Source organism: Anabrus simplex, chromosome 1 (assembly GCF_040414725.1).
Source record: "Anabrus simplex isolate iqAnaSimp1 chromosome 1, ASM4041472v1, whole genome shotgun sequence".
In the NCBI taxonomy this organism is placed as follows: Eukaryota; Metazoa; Arthropoda; class Insecta; order Orthoptera; family Tettigoniidae; genus Anabrus; species Anabrus simplex.
This window is the reverse complement of record NC_090265.1, coordinates 40,004,647-40,025,911: the sequence shown is the minus strand read 5'-3', so window position 1 is coordinate 40,025,911 and position 21,265 is coordinate 40,004,647.

Below are 21,265 nucleotides of genomic sequence, written 5' to 3'. Positions count from 1 at the left end.
AACTTGAAATGTGTTTGCTCCATTATTTATTATGAAGAATAAAAGCACATTATTTGTCGTGGGAAATTTATTTTGCGTAAGTAACAAACATGATATATGAACGGTGGCGTAAGATTAGGGCCGTCAAAGCCTACAATGTTAGCGGGCCCGGGGCATACGACGCCTGCAGACTTCCCCAGGAAAAAGAAAAAAAGGAATAAGTAATTTTACCCGAATACCACTTTGCACGGAAAAGGTGACATCGTAATGTTTGAGAATGGGACAAAAAATGATTGCTCTTACATTTCGTAAATAGAGTACTTGTCAGGCGGTTGGATCGTTTTGCAGTCATTGGCCTTGTGTTGAGTTTAGTACAGCCGTCTCTCGTAACACGTGCGGCACTCTCTCTCAAAAATATGTTGATGATGATGCTTGTTGTTTAAAGAGTCTAACATCTAGGTCATCGGCCCGTAATGGTACAAAACCTCGACTAGAATTTAAAAAGAAGATGAAGAAACTGATTTTGAATTTAAAATAATCAGTGGTATAATTCGCATTGCCTTTGAAATGGAATCATAGCCTATATTTCATTCCAATTAAAAGTTTAAACAACATATTAAAATACACGTTAGAATAAAACAGATCTAATATAATAAAAACAGTTAACAAGAAAATAAAAATTAAAAGCAAATAGAAAATTGACTTTTAAACACGATAAAACAGGCCACCATCCCTCGTAGAACGGATGGCAAGGCCTACTGACTGCTCGTCATCTTGTTGTATGGGAGAGTGTGGACCTGGCCGATCTGCGTTATTATTTAAACAAAAACAATGAAAATTATTCATTATTCCTGTTGCTGTATATTCCGCAAAACGATCATTTTCGAAACGCGAACTTGTAAAGAACTACCCATGAAATGGTATGACCAAGACAGACTCAGGGAACTCAGTCTCCTCAGCATCGAATGTGACATCCCTGAAAGAGATTAACATCGTCAATCTCTTTGCATCCCGGAAAGCACACCGCGTGGTCCAGATTTTTTACTCTACTGTGAATACAGTCAAGTTTAAACATTGTAAAAATAAAGGATAGAAACACATACTTGTTTATGTTATATTTCAGGCCCTAAAAATATTTAATTTTAAAAATGAATACATTAATTAGTTTTTAATGTTACAGCAAGTCATTTGTATGTATCAAATGATTATAGAGTGAAATTCTCTCATCGGTTGGCCGACAGGCGCGCCCAGCTTATCTGCAGTCCGTTGACTCATCACTACCCGCCCCGCGGCGTAGCAACAAGGAGAGCACTTCGCTCACTTTATCCATGCATGCCATGAGGTAACAATTAAAATTAAGAAAATAATAATTAAAAAATTATTAATTAATAACTACAGTTACCTTGTATGGTTTCAATTTTAACATGTTGGTAGCCCGCCATGCTGAGTTCTTCGAAACCCCAGCTCCTTGTCGAAGTCGTCTTAGGGATTTTGTAGCCGTATATTTTAATCTTTCTGTGATTTCATTGACTTAATCCTCTTTAAGTACACGTTTTTTAAACACTCCGCTTCTTATCGAGTAAAGAACCAGTTCCTCTCAATTTGTTTACAAGTTTCCGCACGGTCTCTCTGTGTGGAGGGCGTACACCTGGAAATTGTGTTAAAATTACCTAACGACTTCCCTGCAAAACTCTGTTTTCACATAATTGTCGTACATAAATACCTTTCCCTCTACCGTGTTCACATGTGGAGATATTATGAGAATTATTCTCCGAAGGAACACTTCACAATTCGAGAACAGTTGGAGCGACAGATCAACATTTAATACATGTTCTAAGCACGGACCTGAACTGCGAAGTGCGGGCATTCCCGTGCTGTCGCTACGCTGTGTAACGGGAAGTGATGCGTCAACGGCAGGCAGATAAGCTGGGCGCGTCTGCCGGCCAGCCATTGAGAGAAACTCACTATATATTGCATTAAAGTAATGCTTGTATCTGGTATAGTAAAATGTATGCGTGTTACTGACAGGTTTTTAAACAATTTCCTTATGAAGGGAAGGGGGCGAATTTTGCTCTGCAGGCCCCCCGTATCATATTCGTTATGCCTCTGTATCTGCATAGTCGTGAATGTAGGGTGTAAGTTAAGAGGAAACTGTTCTATAATTGAATTTCCTTTGCCTGAATTTGCTTTCCCAATGAGTGTAGATGTACCCTAAGGAGATGAACTTGCTCAACCGCAGAAACCCTTCCCTACAACAGAAATATAATATGCGTAACTGTATTTAAATAAAGACTGCTTAACGCAGATGACTTACAAGCGATAAACCGAATTACTGACCATGAAGGCAAGAAATATCAATCTTTGCAAGAGAAATGAGGTAATGCTGGAATTTACATTTTTGAAATGAGAAGTTGTTTGATAATTTTACAGATCTAAAGGTTTCTGTTATTATTTAGCTCCTTCATTCAATCAGTGGTAGTGTGTTGGCTTCTGGATCTCAAGAAGGTAGGTTCAAGTCCAACAGATGTATTCTGATTGTTTAAGAGTAGAAAAAAGTCATTTCTGCGCTCCATGTCCTAAGACGTCAATCTATAACAGATCTCTGGTGACACATATGCCGGCCCCGTGGTGTAGGGATAGCGTGCCTGCCTCTTACCCGGAGGCCCCGGGTTCGATTCCCGGCCAAGTCAGGGATTTTTACCCGGACCTGAGGGCTGGTTCGAGGTCCACTCAGCCTACGTGATTAGAATTGAGGAGCTATCTGACAGTGAGATAGCGGCCCCGATCTCGAAAGCCAAGAATAACGGCCGAGGGGATTCGTCGTGCTGACCACACGACACCTCGTAATATGCAGGCCTTGGGGCTGAGTAGCGGCCGCTTGGTAGGCCAAGGCCCTTCAAGGGCTGTAGTGCCATGGGGTTTGGTTTGGTTTGGTTTGGTTTGGTGACACATACAGAATTTAGCCGACAACATGAAATACAACTCCTCAATATGGATCCAGTTTCCTGCCATCTGGCGGAATGTAATGGTACGTCGAAATTAACACTTGGCATGCGTAAATGGCATCAAATTAAAATGCCTGCACATGGTAGATGATTTGATTTTCATTTTCTGGTGGTTTAACGCCGCAGCACCATATCTGGGGTTTCTTGTGACGCAAGGACTGGGAAGGTAGCGGCCGTGGCCTTAATTAAGACACAGCCCCTCCATTAGTCTGATGTGAAAATAGAAAACCACGGAAAAATTATCTGGGTTGCCGATAATGAGATTCGAACATACCACCTCCCCAATTCAAGATCGCAACCACACGACCCGAATCAGGTGGCTAACTTAGACATACATACATACATACATACATACATACATACATACATACATACATACATACAGACAGACAGATACATGGTTTATTTTAACTGGCAAATTTAGGGACAAGATAGTGAAGATAGACAAGCAGTCAGATCCTGAACCTGACATCCTCCGAGATGAAGTAGAAATGGCTTTGAAAATGCTGAGAACTGGAAAAGCGTGTAGAACTGATGGAATAAGTGCAGAAGTCTTGAAAGCTACAGACGATGCTGGAATTGAAATGATGTTGAAAATCTGCCAAGCAATATGGAATTCTAGAAGATGGCCCGAGGAATGGGTACAGTCAATCTTTGTCCCAATCCACAAGAAAGGATCGAGGAAAAATGTGGAAATTATCGCTTAATTGCTTTGATTTCACATACCAGTAAAGTTATGCTTCATATCCTGCACTAGAGACTCCGGGCATTCCTAGAGTATCAAATTCCTGAAGTCCAGACTGGATTCAAGACAAATCATAGAAAAGGTTAGAGAATTCAATGTTCCGGTATATCTGTGCTTTATTGATTACCAAAAGGCCTTCAATTTTGTCAAATGGACCCATCTTTGGACAATTTTGGATGACATGGGTTTGCTATTCCATTTGATTGATCTCCTCAAGTCCTTGTATAAGGAAAATACAGCCACTGTGAAGATTCAAAACGAACAGTCTCAGCAGTTTCGTACAAGGGCTGGAGTTCGCCAGGGATGTATCCTGTCACCGTTACTTTTCAATCTCTATGGTGAATATGCAATGAGAACTGCGTTAGATGGCTGGGACAAAGGGCTTTCCATTGGGGAATGCAAGATCAACAACTTGAGATTTGCTGATAACACCACCTTGATAGCATAATGTGAAGAGGAGTTGACAGAGCTGATCAAGAGAGTAGAGGAAGCAAGCCTAGAAACTGGATTACGCCTAAATCGACAGAAAACCAAAGTCATTATTGTTGATCGTAAGAACAACAACAGTCCACATATCAAACAGATTGGAGGGTGTGAAGTTGTACGTCAGTATGTATATCTAGGCTTCATACTATCCAATTCTGGTGGTTCCAAAGATGAAATAAAGCGAAGAATTGAAATGATAAAGGTAGCAATGATCCGTCTGCGGAAGATCTGGAAAGATAACATCACCATCAATACAAAAAAGAAGCTCGTTGAATCTCTAGTCTTCTCAGTCTTCTTGTATGGCGCAGAGACGTGGGCCATCCTCAAACGTGATCGTGAACGGATAGAAAGCTTTGAAATGTGGTGCTGGAGGAAAATGTTAAGGATTCCTTGGACAGCTCATCGCACGAACACATCAATCCTGAACCAACTTCAGATAAAAGTTCGTCTATCGTGTAAGGTCTCTCAGCGGATTGTACGCTACTTTGGACATGTAATGCGCCGAGATGGTGGTCTTCAAAAGCTGATTGTTGAGGGCAAAGTCCAGGGAACCAGACAACGAGGACGAGTACAACGCGATGGATTGACATGATGAACGGCCCCCTACAGAGTTCCCTCAGAGCAACCACATTGAAAGCTTTAGATAGCGAAGAATGGTGGAGTATGGTTCATCGGCTAGAGGGCTGAATATTGTGATAGTCACGACGCCTCAGTCATGAGGCAAAACTAAGAAGAAGAAGAAGAAAAAGAAGAAGTCCCCGTCTTACATTTAACCAGTGAATACATAAATAACATACAATTTTTAAAAATGTTTAAAAAATAGACTGAAACAAATTACTTTGCTATCGTACTGCAAATAAAAATTATATTATACTACACAAACCAAACCAAACCCCATTGCACTACAGCCCTTGAAGGGCCTTGGCCTACCAAGCGACCGCTGCTCAGCCCGAAGGCCTGCAGATTACGAGGTGTCGTGTGGTCAGCACGACGAGTCCTCTCGGCCGTTATTCTTGGCTTTCTAGACCGGGGCCGCTATCTCACCGTCAGATAGCTCCTCAATTGTAATCACGTAGGCTGAGTGGACCTCGAACCAGCCCTCAGGTCCAGGTAAAAATCCCTGACCTGGCCGGGAATCGAACCCGGGCCCTCCGGGTAAGAGGCAGGCATGCTACCTCTACACCACGGGGCCGGCTATTATACTACACAACATAAAACCAAATGAACATTTTACTACTTCTTCTTATTCTTCTTCCTCTTTTTATTCTTCTTCTTTTGCTACCGCTTTCTCCCACACCTGTGGGGTTGCGGGTGCGAACTGCGTCGCACATGTGGATTTGGCCCTGTTTTACGGCCGGATGCCTTTCCTGACGCTAAGCGAATACGGAGGGATGTAATCACTATTGCGTGTTTTTGTGGTGGTTGATAGTGTGGTATGTTGTCTGAATATGATGAGGAGAGTGTTGGGACGGTCAAATACACCCAGTCCCCGAGCCAGAAGTATTAATCAGAAGCGATTAAAATATCCGACCCGGCCAGGAACTGAACCCGGGACTCTCTGAACCGAAGACCAGTACGCTGACAATTTAGCCGACGAGTCGGACAAATGAACATTTTACTGGTGACGTGAACGCTACTGATCCACGAAATATCACTGTAATATTTGTCACAATGTGAAAGGTTATCATTGATTTACTCAAATAAAGTCTCAAATCCCAGGTAGATTAAGAAATACCGTCGTTACTAGCAAGAAATATGAATACGTACTTACGAGCTGTAAAGAGGAGTCCATCATGTTGCATATCGCTGCTCGCGCCGTCTTTTGTTTGTTTCTTGAGGTCCAGGGCTGGCACCGATGAATGGAAGTGCCATGTCTGTGAATTCTTATTATCTTTGTGCATTTGTCTAGCGCGGACAGTTCAAAAAGCAAAATGGAGGTGAACAACATTAAGAATGTTATCGCTTTTTTTTTGACGACGAAAATCACCATGTAATAAGGAAATTACAAGACCTAAATCTCGTGCCGAAGCAACCGGAAAATAGCATGATCCCTGGACCAACAGATATATTACTTTATTAAAGGAACAGCACTATTAGACAATTGACAGTTGAAGTGACACGGCACCAAAGCATTACCGTGAGCAAAGACATGACACACGAAAGTGTTGTGTTACACATAAACAAAACACGGAAGCCCTGCGACGCAGAAAAAATTGTATATAGCTGTAAGGCAGTAAAGTATGTATTCTGTAAAATTAAATATTTCCATAATTTCTTAATCTACCTGGGATTTTAGACTTTATTTGAGTAAATCAATGATTACCTTTCATATGTGACAAATATTACAGTGATATTTTGTGGATCAGTAGCGTTCACGTCACCCATTTTACTTCTTAAGTACAATAACGTAGGCCTAACATCTACGAAGAAATTAAAATGCAATAAATTACAATATTGCCTGCTGCCATTTCATGTTGGATACAGTACTTCTGTCAGAGTAAAATGTAGCTTCCACCGAAGTCCCAGTCTCATCCATGGCTGTGACAGTATGGAAGCTGCTGGGGTATGGGTGGTGCTGAGTTATGACATTCAGAGCACGACTAGCGCATCTGAGTGTTATGAAAGGTGTTGCTCATAGGATCAGTCGTGCTGCAATAGCACTTTCTGACCCAGTGAGTAAAGCAATGGCAAACTACCTCACTCCTCGTCTTGCGTAGTACGCCTCATATTGGTGCTGCCATTGGTTTTTGCGGTTTCCTTATAACCGCATAACATTTAGTGGTGCTATTTGAGGATCCAACTAGCCTCTGGGCTGATGACCTAACAGACAGACAAATTACAATAATAATAATAATAATAATAATAATAATAATAATAATAATAATAACAATAATAATATAGATAACCGTAATATTATTTAAAATTTAATGTTCAATTCAGAAAAAGTTCACAGTGACGAATGTTTCTGTTTTCAGGTTATGACTGTGGGCGAAAAACATTACAAAATAAGGATGGGGATAAGGATTACTATACAGGAGACCACAGCTGAGTACTACTAGTGCTATAACAGTAATGATGAATTGTATGACGGTTAGAATAATAATAATAATAATAATAATAATAATAATAATAATAATAATAATAATAATGAGACCATACGAATCCATACGCTTACTCCCTTAACAACTCGGTTATTCACAAGAACGGACACTCAATGATTACGATGTGAACTCTCGTGTTCTGCAGAGAAACATCACTTTGGGATATAACAAAAATGGTTTCATAAAATTAGAGCATTGTCCAAGATTACTTCCACTATGAGTAGGTTGACGGCAGTTTCTTGGAAGGAAAAAAGCCTTTCCAAGCATAAGAGAATGAAACGGAAAGTAGGGACAAAGAGGTGGGAAGATAAAGAGTAGAAAGGGTCGTGAGGTTGTTATAAATAATGTAAGAAGACATGAAAGAGGAAAGTTTGTACCAAGAGCGAGGTAATTATTACTGGCGCGCTGGGACCCAGAGCTATTAGAGACACAGATACGATGTACTTCCACAGCTTCAATTTCGATTAAACGCGAATTTGAAGCAACTCTTTGTTTGATCAGATACACTCAAGCGGCAACCAACTTGCACTTGCGATGAATAAGCCCTCATTAATATCGAGTACCCGTCGGCTAAAATATTCACTCCCTTCCACCATCTCCCCGCCAAGCGGAATATTCCAATTATAACGCACCTGCAATATTGTATCTACCATAAATATCAGGGGGTAATCTCAATTATTACAGGGTTTTGATCTAGGTTTCATTACTCAGCAATTATATTCAAGATTCTTACTATTTCACATCATTGTGACCAACTAAGGAACGCTATTGAAGTTTTTTAAAGCTGAAATCTTTGCTTCCTTTCTTCTCTTCTCTTCTTCGTCTCGCTATGAATTTTCTTTCGTTCTTACGTTCATGAAATGTCGTATGGCTTTTTGTGCCGGGATATCCCAGGAAGGGTTCGGCTCGCCAGGTGCAGGCCTTTCTGTAGGCGACCTGCGCGCCGTGATGAGGATGAAATGATGATGAAGACGACACATACACCCAGCCCCCGTGTCATTGGAATTAACCAATTAAGGCCGGGAATCGAACCCGGGCCCTATGACCCTAAGGCCAGTACGCTGACCGTTCAGCCAACGAGTCGGACTCTTACGTGCATGCAGTGTTGGTACTCATCTTGCGTTTTTTCAGCAAAATTATGTTTGTTCACCCACATTCTCAAGTTGGCTTGTCTCATAGAATTTCACCTGTTATATTGATTTCTTGAAGGTCTTTTTTTTCAATTTTGATTGTCCAATTATTCTTGAATTTTAGTTAGGAGGCATAATTAAATATTTTAGTCTTTCATTGTCCAATATGTGAAAATGACCATAAAATTTCAATCATCTTCTGCTGATAGTATCCGATATTTTCTCAGAATGTTGGTATAACTCAGGAGTCTTGATTTTCATCCACACTCCTTCTATGCAGACTCGGCCAAAGTTTTTCCTAAAGATTTTCCTTCCTTGCTTTTCAAAATTTGTAGAATTTATTTTTCAATTATTATTTGGTTTACGTCGCGCCGACACAGATAGCTCTTACGGCGACGATCGGATAGGACAGAGCTAAGAGAGGAAAGGAAGCAACCGTGGCCTTAGTTAAGGTACAGCCCTGGCATTTGTCTGGTGTGAAAATGGGTAAACCACGGAAAACCAACTTTACTACTACTACTACTACTACTACTACTACTACTACTACTACTAAGATTCGGCGTATACGCCATGAAGATGGGAAAGACGCAGGGAGATGGTTGTCGGTACTGTTCTGAAAGGGATACAATAGAACACACTTTTTTCTACTGTGTTCGATGGGAAGAAGAACGAAGGAAAGCCTGCCAACAACTTGGCCGACGACTCACGCCAGGGAATCTGGTTCATATTATGTTAGAGAGCCCGTCTGCCTGGAACACAGTAAAGGCAATGGCGACAAGCATTATGGGGATGAAGGAGAAAGAAGAGAAAGGAAGAACTTAATAATATACATCACTCCATTCTGATGTCATGCCGACAAGCAGTTCCAGAATGGTCTGAGTGAAGAGGGCAGGGGTTTTTAGTTGGTGGAAATCCAACTCCCACACAGAGTGGTGTTTTTAAAAGATTTTCCCCTGCCATAACAAAAAAATACTACTACTACTACTTTTACTACTACTACTACTACTACTTTTACTACTACTAAATGTGTCCGCCTCCGTAGCTTAACGGTTAGTGTTATTACCTGCCGTCCTCGGGAGTCCGGGTTCGATTCCCGGTACTGCCAGAAATTTAAGAATGGCAGGAAGGCTGGTATGTGGTTGAAATGGTACATGCAGCTCACCTCCAAGGGGGTGTGCCTAAACAGAGCTGCGCCACCTCGGGATGAGGACACGAGTTTTTTACTACTAAATGTTTTCATTCCTCTCCTGAAGGAGGAGGCGGGCCTCCTAGACGGTGACGCTGTCTCTCAGGCCAGCAGAATTGTTACGGTGAAGGGGATGTGCGGAGAAAGTGACGGGGTTGGCGGCCGTGGCCTTAACTAGGAACTGTCCCGGCATTCGCCTTAGTGGAGGAGATTGGAAAACCAGTCTCAGGACAGCCGACAGTAAGGAGCAGCCCCTCTCCGTCTCCCGAATACAGAGGCATAGAGCCATGGCAGAACCGTGCCCACCTCTCCACTGCTCGGCTGGTCGGTAGTAGTCCAGAGCCGTCACACCAGCCGAAGTCCACTCTGCAACCGCTGACGTTCTCAAGCGTGTAATGCTTCAGGTTTAATTACGGTGTTATGGTGTTTTAATTTAGCATTCCAAGATATGGATTTTTTTGTAGTACTTGTTCCATGTGATCTTATAGGCTTTTCGTAACTTAGAAATTATTCCTATATTTTTTCACGGTTTAATCCAGATGGTTGGATGATTTCCTCTGAAAATTCACAGCCTGTTTCCAGTCATTTGACTGGGTCAGAAATGAATTAATAAATGAACGATCCCCCATCTAGCGGTGAGGATAGGAATTGTGCCGCCTGCCGAAGCCTGTAGCACTCCGCTTGGGCAATGATTAATGACTGGCAGATGAAATGTAATATTGGAAAGTGTTGCTGGAATGAAAGATGACAGGAAAAACCAGAGTACCTGGAGAAAAATCTGTCCCGCCTCCGCTGTGTCCAGCACAAATATCATATGGAGTGACAGAGATTTGAACCACGAAACCCAGCGGTGAGATGCCGGCGCGCTACCACCTGAGCCACGGAGGCTACTATGATTTCCCCTAAGATTTGACATTATTTACCTGAGGGATTTTGTCACATGAGATTTGGTGTCCAGTTTCAGATGCAATTGAATCAAGATTTTCCAGGAACTGAATCGATTCTCACCTATTATTGGATAGAATTATCAGACCATTTGAGAAGGGCAAACGTTTAATATGAACTATAACTAGCTTGCCGGTATTAATCCCTTTTGTTTCCTTTTTTCAGGTTCGTACTACTTTCTCTAGCACAAGATTGAATGATAATGGAGATAAACTAAGTCATCTTCCGTATTTGACCAAATTACATTATTATTATTATTATTATTATTATTATTATTATTATTATTATTATTATCTGGCACCATGGCTAAATGGTTAGCGTGCTGGCCTTTGGCTACAGTGGTCCCGGGTTCGATTCCCGGCAGGGTCGGGAATTTAACCGTCAATGGTTAATTTCACTGGCACGGGTGCTGGGTGTATGTGTCGTCTTCATTATCATTTCATCCTCATCACGACGCGCAGGTCGCCTACGGGAGTCAGATCAAAAGACCTGCATCTGGCGAGCCGAACTTGTCCTCGGACACTCCCGGCACTAAAAGCCATACGCCATTTCATTATTATTATTATTATTATTATTATTATTATTATTATTATTATTATTATTATTATTATTTGTTAGTTGCTTAACGTCGCACGAACACAGATAGGTCTTATGGCGACGATGGAACAGGAAAGACCTAGGAATGGGAAGGAAGCGGCCGTGGCCTTAATTAAGGCACAGCCCCAGCATTTGCCTGGTGTGAGAATGGGTAACCACGGGAAACCATCTTCAGGGCTGCTGACAGTGGGTTTCGAACTCACTATCTCCCGGATGCGAGCTCACAGCTGCGCGCTCGTAACCGCACGGCCAACTCGCCCGGTATTATTATTATTATTATTATTATTATTATTATTATTATTATTATTATTATTATTATAGCTCCCTTTGTGAATCGATAGGAGGGAAGTAAAGTGTCGGCTTTCAGATCCGAAGATCGTGGATCCTAATCCGGTTGAGGTGCCGATAGTCGTATTCTTGAAGGGCGAGAAGAAGTCCATTCGATACTCCATGCCGTACGATATCGGCATTTAAAGATCTTTGGTGACACACTTCCCGCTTACCAGACAAAATGCATTAAAATTCAGCCATGGATCGCCCAACAGAAATCCGCTTTCTGTGCCATCTGGCAGAGAAGAATGGAACCTCCAAATTGATGCGCAAGCAATATAAATGGCAAATCGAAATGTTTTCACACAGTAGCTGAAGCAATGCATTTATTTCTCTGGTGTTTACTTACAACAGGCGAGGTTACTATTCAAATCTAGTGAAAAACTATTAATCTACTGATCCTTATATTTATGCATCCTGCAAATTCGTATTCAGTTCTTTCCTGGTAAAAAGAAATAGTCCTTAATATATCCATTATTTAAAAATATTGGTAAGCACTGAGTGACCGCAAGCCCTGCTGTAGCCCCCTTCGTTATTTCCTGGAAGGGATGAGCAAGTCAGGTCGGTGACCTCCCAGCAAGCCTCTCCTTGTATCGGACTTTCACCTGATTTCCCCGCGTGCCTTCTGGGATAGGAAATGAGAATGTTTCTTCTCTAGCTGCATCGCGAAGATTCCAGTACTTCATCACCAAGATGTACAAACAGGCTGTCCGTGAGCAGACTGTTAGTGTAGAGGAGTTGGACAGCAGTAGTGTTGTTTGTTCTCGGAGTTGTTGTGGGGGTGAGTGTTTCACTAGAGTTAGTGTCAGTACTATTGGAGTGTTATTATTGTCGTTATGTTGTGGAGTTGGACAGCTGTAGTTGTTACTGAAGTGAGTCAACAGCAATAGTTCTTTTTTTTTTTTGCTTTACGCCGCATGAACACAGATATGTCTTACGGCGACGATGGGACAGGATGGGGTTCGAACCCACTATCTCCCGGATGCAAGCTCACAGCTGCGCGCTCCTAACCGCACGGCCAACTCGCCCGGTAGCAGCAATAGTGATCGCTGTGGTTGTTGTCGCCGAGTGTATTGTGGGTGTACGACGGAGACTAATGTTAAAGTGAGGTTGCTGTTGTTTACTGGTGCTGTGTTATTGTCCTTCCAAGTAGTTCACTGTGTGGAGCGGCCATGTGAAATGGTTGTGAGAGCGACGGACATCTCTGGAGTCGAGCCACTCAACATTCCTCGTGATTTCTAACAGAATGTGTGTTCGAATCTGTGTGTGTGAAGCTGCTCAATGGAGTGACTGAGCGTGCGAAGACCGGGCGAGTTGGACGAGTGGTTAGGGGCGCGCAGCTGTGAACTTGCATCCGAATGATAGTGAGATCGAACTCCACTGTCGGCAGCCCTGCGGGTAGTTTTCCGCGGTTTCCCATTTTTACACTAGGCAAATGTTGAGTCTGTACCAAAATTAAGACTACGCGGCCGCTTCCTTCCCACTCCTACTCCTTTCATATCCCACCGTCGCGATAAGACCTATCTGTGTAGGTATAATAATCTTCCACCAAGCTATGTATTTCAGATCTGGAATGCATGGTATCATTTTATACTTCTTTTCTACCTCTATTTACGTGCAATATGTGCCTGTAAAGTTCGAACATTTCTTGCCATATTTACGGCTTGGTTCAAATGCCTTATGGTAGGAATGCACAGTATTTCTCAAGTCGAACACTCAGGTAACGAGGAAGATTTATTGCTGAAACTGGAGAACGAGATATCACCTTCAGCCTCCAACCTGCACGATGAAGTTACGATGGTCACGTGACTTTTCCACCACGTTCCAACCGGTAAAGGTTCCTGACCACTTGGCAAACACTATTCGAAACCCATTAATGATTAGTCATCATACGTCTAGACTGTCGTTGAGAGTTCGTTTTGTTATACTTCTCAGGAATATTACACATATGCTGCATATTTCTGTAGAAAAATGATCCATGTACAGCATTAGCTAATTAAAATATACGAGGTGTCCAGACAAGGGTCGCTTGAACCATATTGCCGTTTTATATTGGTTTATGCTAGGGTTTCAAGGATAGGCCGGCCCTGTGGTGTAGGGGTAGCGTGCCTGCCTCTTACCCAGAGGCCGCGGGTTCGATTCCCGGCCAGGTCAGGGACTTTTACCTGGACCTGAGGGCTGGTTCGAGGTCCACTCAGCCTACGTGATTAGAATTGAGAAGGTATCTGACGGTGAGATGGCGGCCCCGGTCTAGAAAGCCAAGAATAACGGCCGAGAGGATTCGTCATGCTGACCACAAGACACCTCGTAATCTGCAGACCTTCGGGCTGAGCAGCGGTCGCTTGGTAGGCCAAGGCCCTTCAAGGGCTGTAGTGCCATGGGGTTTGGTTTGGTTTTTCAAGGACAGATGTTCTTCCAGGCACCATGGTATTATAAATACGAAACATTCACCGTGGAATTTAACCCGGGAACTGATTAATATTAATAATAAGTAGCAAATATACTCGTGCTTCACTACGGTATTCTACATTGTACATGGATTTCTCTGTAAATTGCTGTAAAGATAGTGAGTAAGATTATATTAAATTGCATGTCTCTCAGCGCTATCCGGAAAACAAAACAGGGAGGACGCCATACATTGTTTCCGATGTAAGGTAGGCATTGGGGAAGTTTTGACAATAAAGGCCGGCCACATTCCCTACTGCCATCACAACCGAGTTCGGGAGATTCTGCTATAACGGCAGGCTCACTTCGCAACCGCCATTCACAGTAGAGATGGAGTTTTCATTATAAAGACAGGCCCCTATCCCTAATACCAGTCACAATCGAGTTGCAGATATTTGATTATAGTCGAGAAATGCAGCGCCATCTAACGTATCAACAATCGAAATATGACAATAAATCATAGGACCATAGCTGTAGATCTCTCCAAATTGAACTGCAATTGTGCTACCAGTTTTGTAATACGACTTACCGTTTAGAAAAAAACTACCCGAAACGAAGGCCTGCACCGTCATTAAAATGCATCCATATTTCGATATTTTCTGGGGCAAAAGTTATACACTTGAACAGCTTGGAATTTTTCCTCAAAAACACTGTCCAGTGTTTGGGACATCTGGTAGCATGTCCTGGAACGCAGGCTCCGTGCCATAGATCCTGCACCCACGAACAGACCAGCATTGGCGGCCGCTCTGCAAACGATTTGGTGTCAGCTGCGTCCAGAGGACTACCAGGGACTTGTAGCAAGTACTCACTTCCACGGAGTCTCACTGCAGTTCGCACGGCCAGAGGAGGTCCCACACGCTATTAGGTGACCATCCCATGACATTTGCTAAGTCAGTGTAGAACCATGGTGTTTGTCATGGTGCGGTACTAACCTAAAGCAGCGTAGACTCGCGGTATTCCACACAATATGGCACTACTCACAGGTAATGAAATTCGCACATGTAATACAGACCTACGTTGTTTAGCACATTGCGGCGCTATTTACAGGCAACACAAACCTATGGTGTTCATCACACAAGTGTAATAACCACCAGGGACTCGCGCTATCCCTGGTGTTCCTCATATAGTGAATACTAATCACAGGCAAGCCAGAACCATGGTGTCGCTCATACAGTGGTATTAATCACAGGTACTCTAAAAGCCGGCACCGTTCCCTTTTGCTACTAATCACAAACCTATTTGGTACCTAACATAGTGGTACTACGCGCACGTAAAAGCGACCCATGGTGTTCCCCGCGTGGTGCTACTAATCACAAGTAGGTTCATGGTTCTAATACAATCATCCCTTGGTCGACCCTTTTAGTCGCCTCTTACGACAGGCAGGGGATACCGTGCGTGTGTTCTTCGTCTGCGTTCCCCACCCACAGGGGATGCGACTATTTTTATTATTATTTATTATTATTATTATTATTATTATTATTATTATTATTATTATTATTATTATTATTATTATTATTATTATTATTATTATTATTATTATAGAGCAGTGAAATATGACCTAGTTCAGACGTGTCTAACTCTTCTGGTCCTTTCCACTCACGTTGCCACCCGAGCGTACCTCGCAAGCCAAGCACTTCACCTGTAACAGATTTTACAATTTAACTCCTCACTGACCGCAAACTCGAACCCGGACGGTCGATGCGGAAAGGCCCGCAGCACAACTGTCGTCTGAGAAAATAACAAGTTGTTGCAATAAATAATGTAAACGCTGGAAGTAAACACAGTAGGGCGTTATCAAACGTAACGTAATATACCGAAACGTAACATAACGCGCGCAGACTTGTGGGACTCACTGGTTCAAATTAAGCTCTGAATAATACATGGCACATTTGCATGTGCTGCATTTTATATGATGTAAAAAGTAGCTGGTAAGCTAGATATCTTTTTTTGTGGCTTTCGTGATTAACTATCCTATTTCTGTTAGAGACACGGGGTCATTTATCAGATACAAATAACTACCGTAAAAAACATAACTGAAATGAATAATCTAGTCTGGTGCACATGAATGTGATCGATCAGGCTGTTATTGGCATTTAGATAATAGTAAGGTAGGTTCCAGTCTTTGGACTCCCTTATATTCCTGTAGGCAGCCAAACTTACCTTTGTGAGTTGGCCGTGCGGTTAGGGACGCGCGGCTGTGAGTTTGCATCAGGGAGAGAGTGGGTTCGAATCCCACTGTCGGCAGCCCTGAAAATGGTTTTCCGTGGTTTCGCATTTTCACACCAGGCAAATGCTGGGGCTCTACCTTAATTAAAGCTACGGTCGCTTCCTTCCTACTCCTAGGCCTTTCCTATCACATCATCGCCATAAAACCTATCTGTGTCGGTGCTACGTAAAGCCACTAGCAAAAAAAAAAAAAGGCTATACACTAGAAAGCAAATATCGCCGCCCTATAACCTTTTTTATAATGGCTAATCACTGCTGCCAACCGGATTAGTTACGTATTGAAATCACGAGATATAACCATCAACAAACTAATCTCAACATAAGTAACAATAATGGAGGTTCCCTTGCCCGAGTAAGTGATCATTCAGAACAGCATAATTAAGTAGGTTTTGAAGCTCAGTGAGGAATTAAGGAAATAAACACTTTCCCTCACCCTCATCATCATCATCTGTTTACCCTCCAGGTTCGGTTTTTCCCTCGGACTCAGCGAGGGATCCCACCTCTACCGCCTCAAGGGCAGTGTCCTGGAGCTTCAGACTCTTGGTCCGGGGATACAACTGGGGAGAATGACCAGTACCTCGCCCAGGCGGCCTCACCTGCTATGCTGAACAGGGGCCTTGTGGAGGGATGGGAAGATTGGAAGGGATAGGCAAGGAAGAGGGAAGGAAGCGGCCGTGGCCTTAAGTTAGGTACCATCCCGGCATTCGCCTGGAGGAGAAGTGGGAAACCACGGAAAACCACTTCCAGGATGGCTGAGGTGGGAATCGAACCCACCTCTACTCAGTTGACCTCCCGAGGCTGAGTGGACCCCGTTCCAGCCCTCGTACCATTTTTCAAATTCCGTGGCAGAGCCGGGAATCGAACCCGGGCCTCCGCGGGTAGCAGCTAATCACGCTAACCACTACACCACAGAGGCGGCCTCCCACACCCTCACTGATTTTAATGTTATACATTTCTGCCTTTATTTTGACATACGCATTACTATAACTGTATTCCTCACTGTTTGCCTGGTGTAAATAATTCAGCTACCTCATGACATTTGCTATTACTTGTTGGACTGAAGAGAAACCACGCTGTAAAAATACACACAAGCAAATATATTACAGGAACTTATGCCATAAGTCAATAAGAATACACAAAGGCAAAGTCTGCAAACCATACCAAATTCATGACAAGACAAAGTTAGGTTAGGCTGATAACATTTCCTTCCATTTCAACGGAATTGATCTTTATAGGAGAAGTAACGTTGCTTTCCATTTCGGAGGAGTTCTTGCATATTTTTCTTGCTTCTTATACACCCTAGTTGAATTCCACATATGAAATGGACGAAATAAAACCGGATTTAAAAAAGTAGCGTTTGCTATTTCAAATCAACTAGATTACTAAAGCCAACGGTCGTTGCCGTATTGAAACACCGGATTCCGTGAGATCTCCGCAGTTAAGTAACATTGGGCGAGGTCAAGATTTGGATGGGTTGCCATGCGCTGTTGGTGGCGGTAAGAGAATGCAGGAGCGGAAAGGAACTGGCCACGCTACCGCACGTAAACTCCGGCTCAGGCACACCTCTGTGGAGATTCGGGCCCGCTTTCCGGCAGAATACACCCTTACCTCTACATTATTCGAACATGCCGCAGTTCTACTTACCTGGTATTACATAAACAGATTTAGAATCGTACAGAAAAAGAAAATATGCTTTACTTATTCCCACAAATGTAACACTAGTCATTTTCACTATGCGACAGTGGTAATACGTCACGACAAAACAGTGCCAACATGAAAGATTAACAGTAAGACGTTGTACGTTAAGTAGGGTTCCTAAACTGTATGGTTTGCGACACTGAATCGAACCCAACAGTTAAAAAACAACTATAAATCAGTATCTTCGGTATTGACAGTAGGTAAGGGTTATTCTGCCCGAAGGCAGGTCCAAACCTCCGCAGAGGTGTTCCTGAGCCGGAGTTTACGTACGGTAGGGTGGCCAGTTCCTTTCCCCTCCTCCATTCCCTTACCCCCCACCAACAGCGCGTGGCAACCCATCCAACTCCTGACCTCGCCCAATGTTGCTTAACTTCGGAGATCTCACGGGATCCGGGGTTTCGACACGGCTACGGCCGTTGGCTGTGTTGACAGTGGAGAGAGAGAGTAAGCTGTATGCGCTTATATGGCAGGGAATATACATAGATCATGCATGACACAGGCAACAAGAAGTCTTCCAAGTTCTGAGTGGATGCGTCTGGCGGATCAAAATGTATTGCCAATCTGAAAACTGAAATATTAGCTCTAAAAGAATAGTACTCAAAATAAATGCAAATAAACATTTGTGACCAATAAATAAAAACTACAATATAAATTACGCCTAACTTATAACGCATTAACTGATAAGGGCAACTTTATATTTCACAACTTTGAAGTACCATGGTTTGTTTACAATAAAAATATATCGGGCAAGTTGGCCATGTGGTCTGTGCCGCGTAGATGTGAGCTTGCATTCGAGAGTTCGTGGGTTGGAATCCCTCCCTCGGCAGCCATGAACATGTTTTTCCGTGGTTTCGCATGTTTACACAAGGCAAATGCTGGAGCTGAACATTAATTAAGGCCACGGAGGCTACCATCCCAATCATACCACTCTGACATCGTTGCGCCGAAGCAAACCGTCAATGTGTTAGTACTGAGACGTTAAAAACAAGCAAAAAACTAAAAATACATGTTTCAACATTCGTCCTTTTCACATTTTGTTTGCATTATTCGGATAATTGTACCTACCTTCCGTTTCTACATATTCATTATGCCAAGCAAAACTGTTAACTTCAATCAATCAATGATCTGTATTTATGACCGTCGCCCAGGTAGAAGATTCTCTATCAGTTGTTTACCTAGTTTTCTTTATTAAACGATATCAAAGCAGTAGGAAATTTACCGAACATTTCCCTTCATAAAATACACCAATCTCCCTCTTCCTATAAATGAAAATTTGCCCCAGTTTGTCCTCTTGGATCCCAGCTTTATCTACTGTCCTACCTTTCAAAGCTTCACTCAAGATTATTCTTCTACGAATGTCATTACACGCTGTCTCTCCACTGAGAGCTTGAAACACATCGCTCAACCTGTTTCCTTACTTTCCAGTCTTCCCAGCCTAAACTTTGCAACATTTTCACAACGCTACTCTTTTGTCGTAAACCAGCCAGAACATATCGTCCTCCTTTCCGTTGTAACCTTCCCAGTTCTTGTATCTTGTAGTCCTGGCGTAGGTCCTTTACACTGGAACGATACAGTAATATTACTCTCTCACCAGAGACTTATACGCCATCTTCTTTACATTCCTACAACCCCTTAAGACCCTCATAACCACATAAAGTGATCTATAACTTGGATACAGAACCTCGTTAATGTATTTACCCCAATGAAGAATTTTCCTTATATTAACAAGTAGGTACCAGTGGCGCCAACTTTTGGGACACAAGGCATTTTTCCCTCCGAAAATAATCTTAGAGGAGCAGAGTGTCATTTTGCCCCACAAAAATTCTCCTCGTAGATGTTAAGTCGCCTTAAAACGCGGCGTTTGGTAGTCTTCGGCGGTTGCTGAGGCGTTCAATCTGGAGAAAGTGGTAGATGGTGTTATATCAAGAAATGAGATTAGAAAGCGGGCATTCCTTCAGAGATCTACATTTCCCAATGGAGACTGTTCAGGCGGTACACCTGGCGGTAGAGCTTGTCACATTTCATACTATGAAATGCATAATGTACGGTAATGGGACATTTATTAAGAAAATGTATTTATGAATCAAGTCCTATTTGTTTAGTTATGATTATTTTTGATAGCTTCGTATATACATTCCTTCAAAATATTTATTTATTTATCAATTAAGTTCTATTTTTCTGTTTACTTGAGAATATTATTGAAAACTCCGTACATAAAAATCGTTCAAAAAGATATTTGAGAAACAAGCTCCACTATTGTTCTATTTTCTCTATTTGTTTGTGAATATTGTTATTATACAGGAATGTTTGCATTAATAGTTGCCCCTCATTTCACATGCCTGTGTTCATGTTAATCATAACACCCCCCCCCCCAATAATTACCCGAAGTCGGCGCGCCTGCTAGGTACTTGTGACTGCGGGGTTCAAACACACTACCTTCCGAATGCAAGTTGACAGTTACGTGGCCCAAACCGTACAGCAACCTCTTGGGTCAAAATAAAAGTGCTGTTGATCACATCTCGTCGAAAGTGGTCAAAATAACGCGCACTTCGAGAGGGACACAATGACAAGTGATACACGCACTGCTTTACACCGAGCGTCCACTTGGCTCTCTTCTGAACGCGAGGTCAAACAGTTGAACCTCGTTGTGACAGCATACATTGTTCATTATTCTTTCGCGTAACATTGCATTTACAATCATTCGATTTTACTGTCACTGATATCAAAACACTTTTACATTGCTCTTTTCATGTGCTTTGAATACGAGTGGCGGCAAGTGTCGTCTTACAGTGAATACCAGTCCCTGAAACCGCATCAGCGTGTACCCTTGTGCATGCAGTGTGCCTACCATCTGGAACATCGAAAAATCATGTATTCCATTACATATTCCTAACACTGTACATTTACGATGAACAGTGCATGAGTAACCGTGCTTATCAGCTCATCATTTTTTATATTTAGAATTTGCTTTACGTCGCACCGACACAGATAGGTCTTATGGTGGCGTAGGACAGAAAAGGACTAGGAGTGAGAAGGAAGCGGCTGTGGCCTTAATTAAAGTTCAGCCCCAGCATGTCCGACTCGTTGGCTGAATGGTCAGCTTACTGGCCTTTGGTTCAGAGGGTCCCGGGTTCAATTCCCGCCCAGGCCGGGGATTTTAACCTTAATTGGTTAATTCCAGTGGCCCGGGGGCTGGGTGTTTGTGTTGTCCCCAACATCCCTGCAACTCACACACCACACATAACAATGTCCTCCACCACAATAACACGCAGTTACCTACAAATGGCAGATGCCGCCCACCCTCATCGGAGGGTCTGCCTTACAAGGGCTGCACTCGGCTAGAAATAACCACACGAAATTATTATTATTATTATTATTATTATTATTATTAT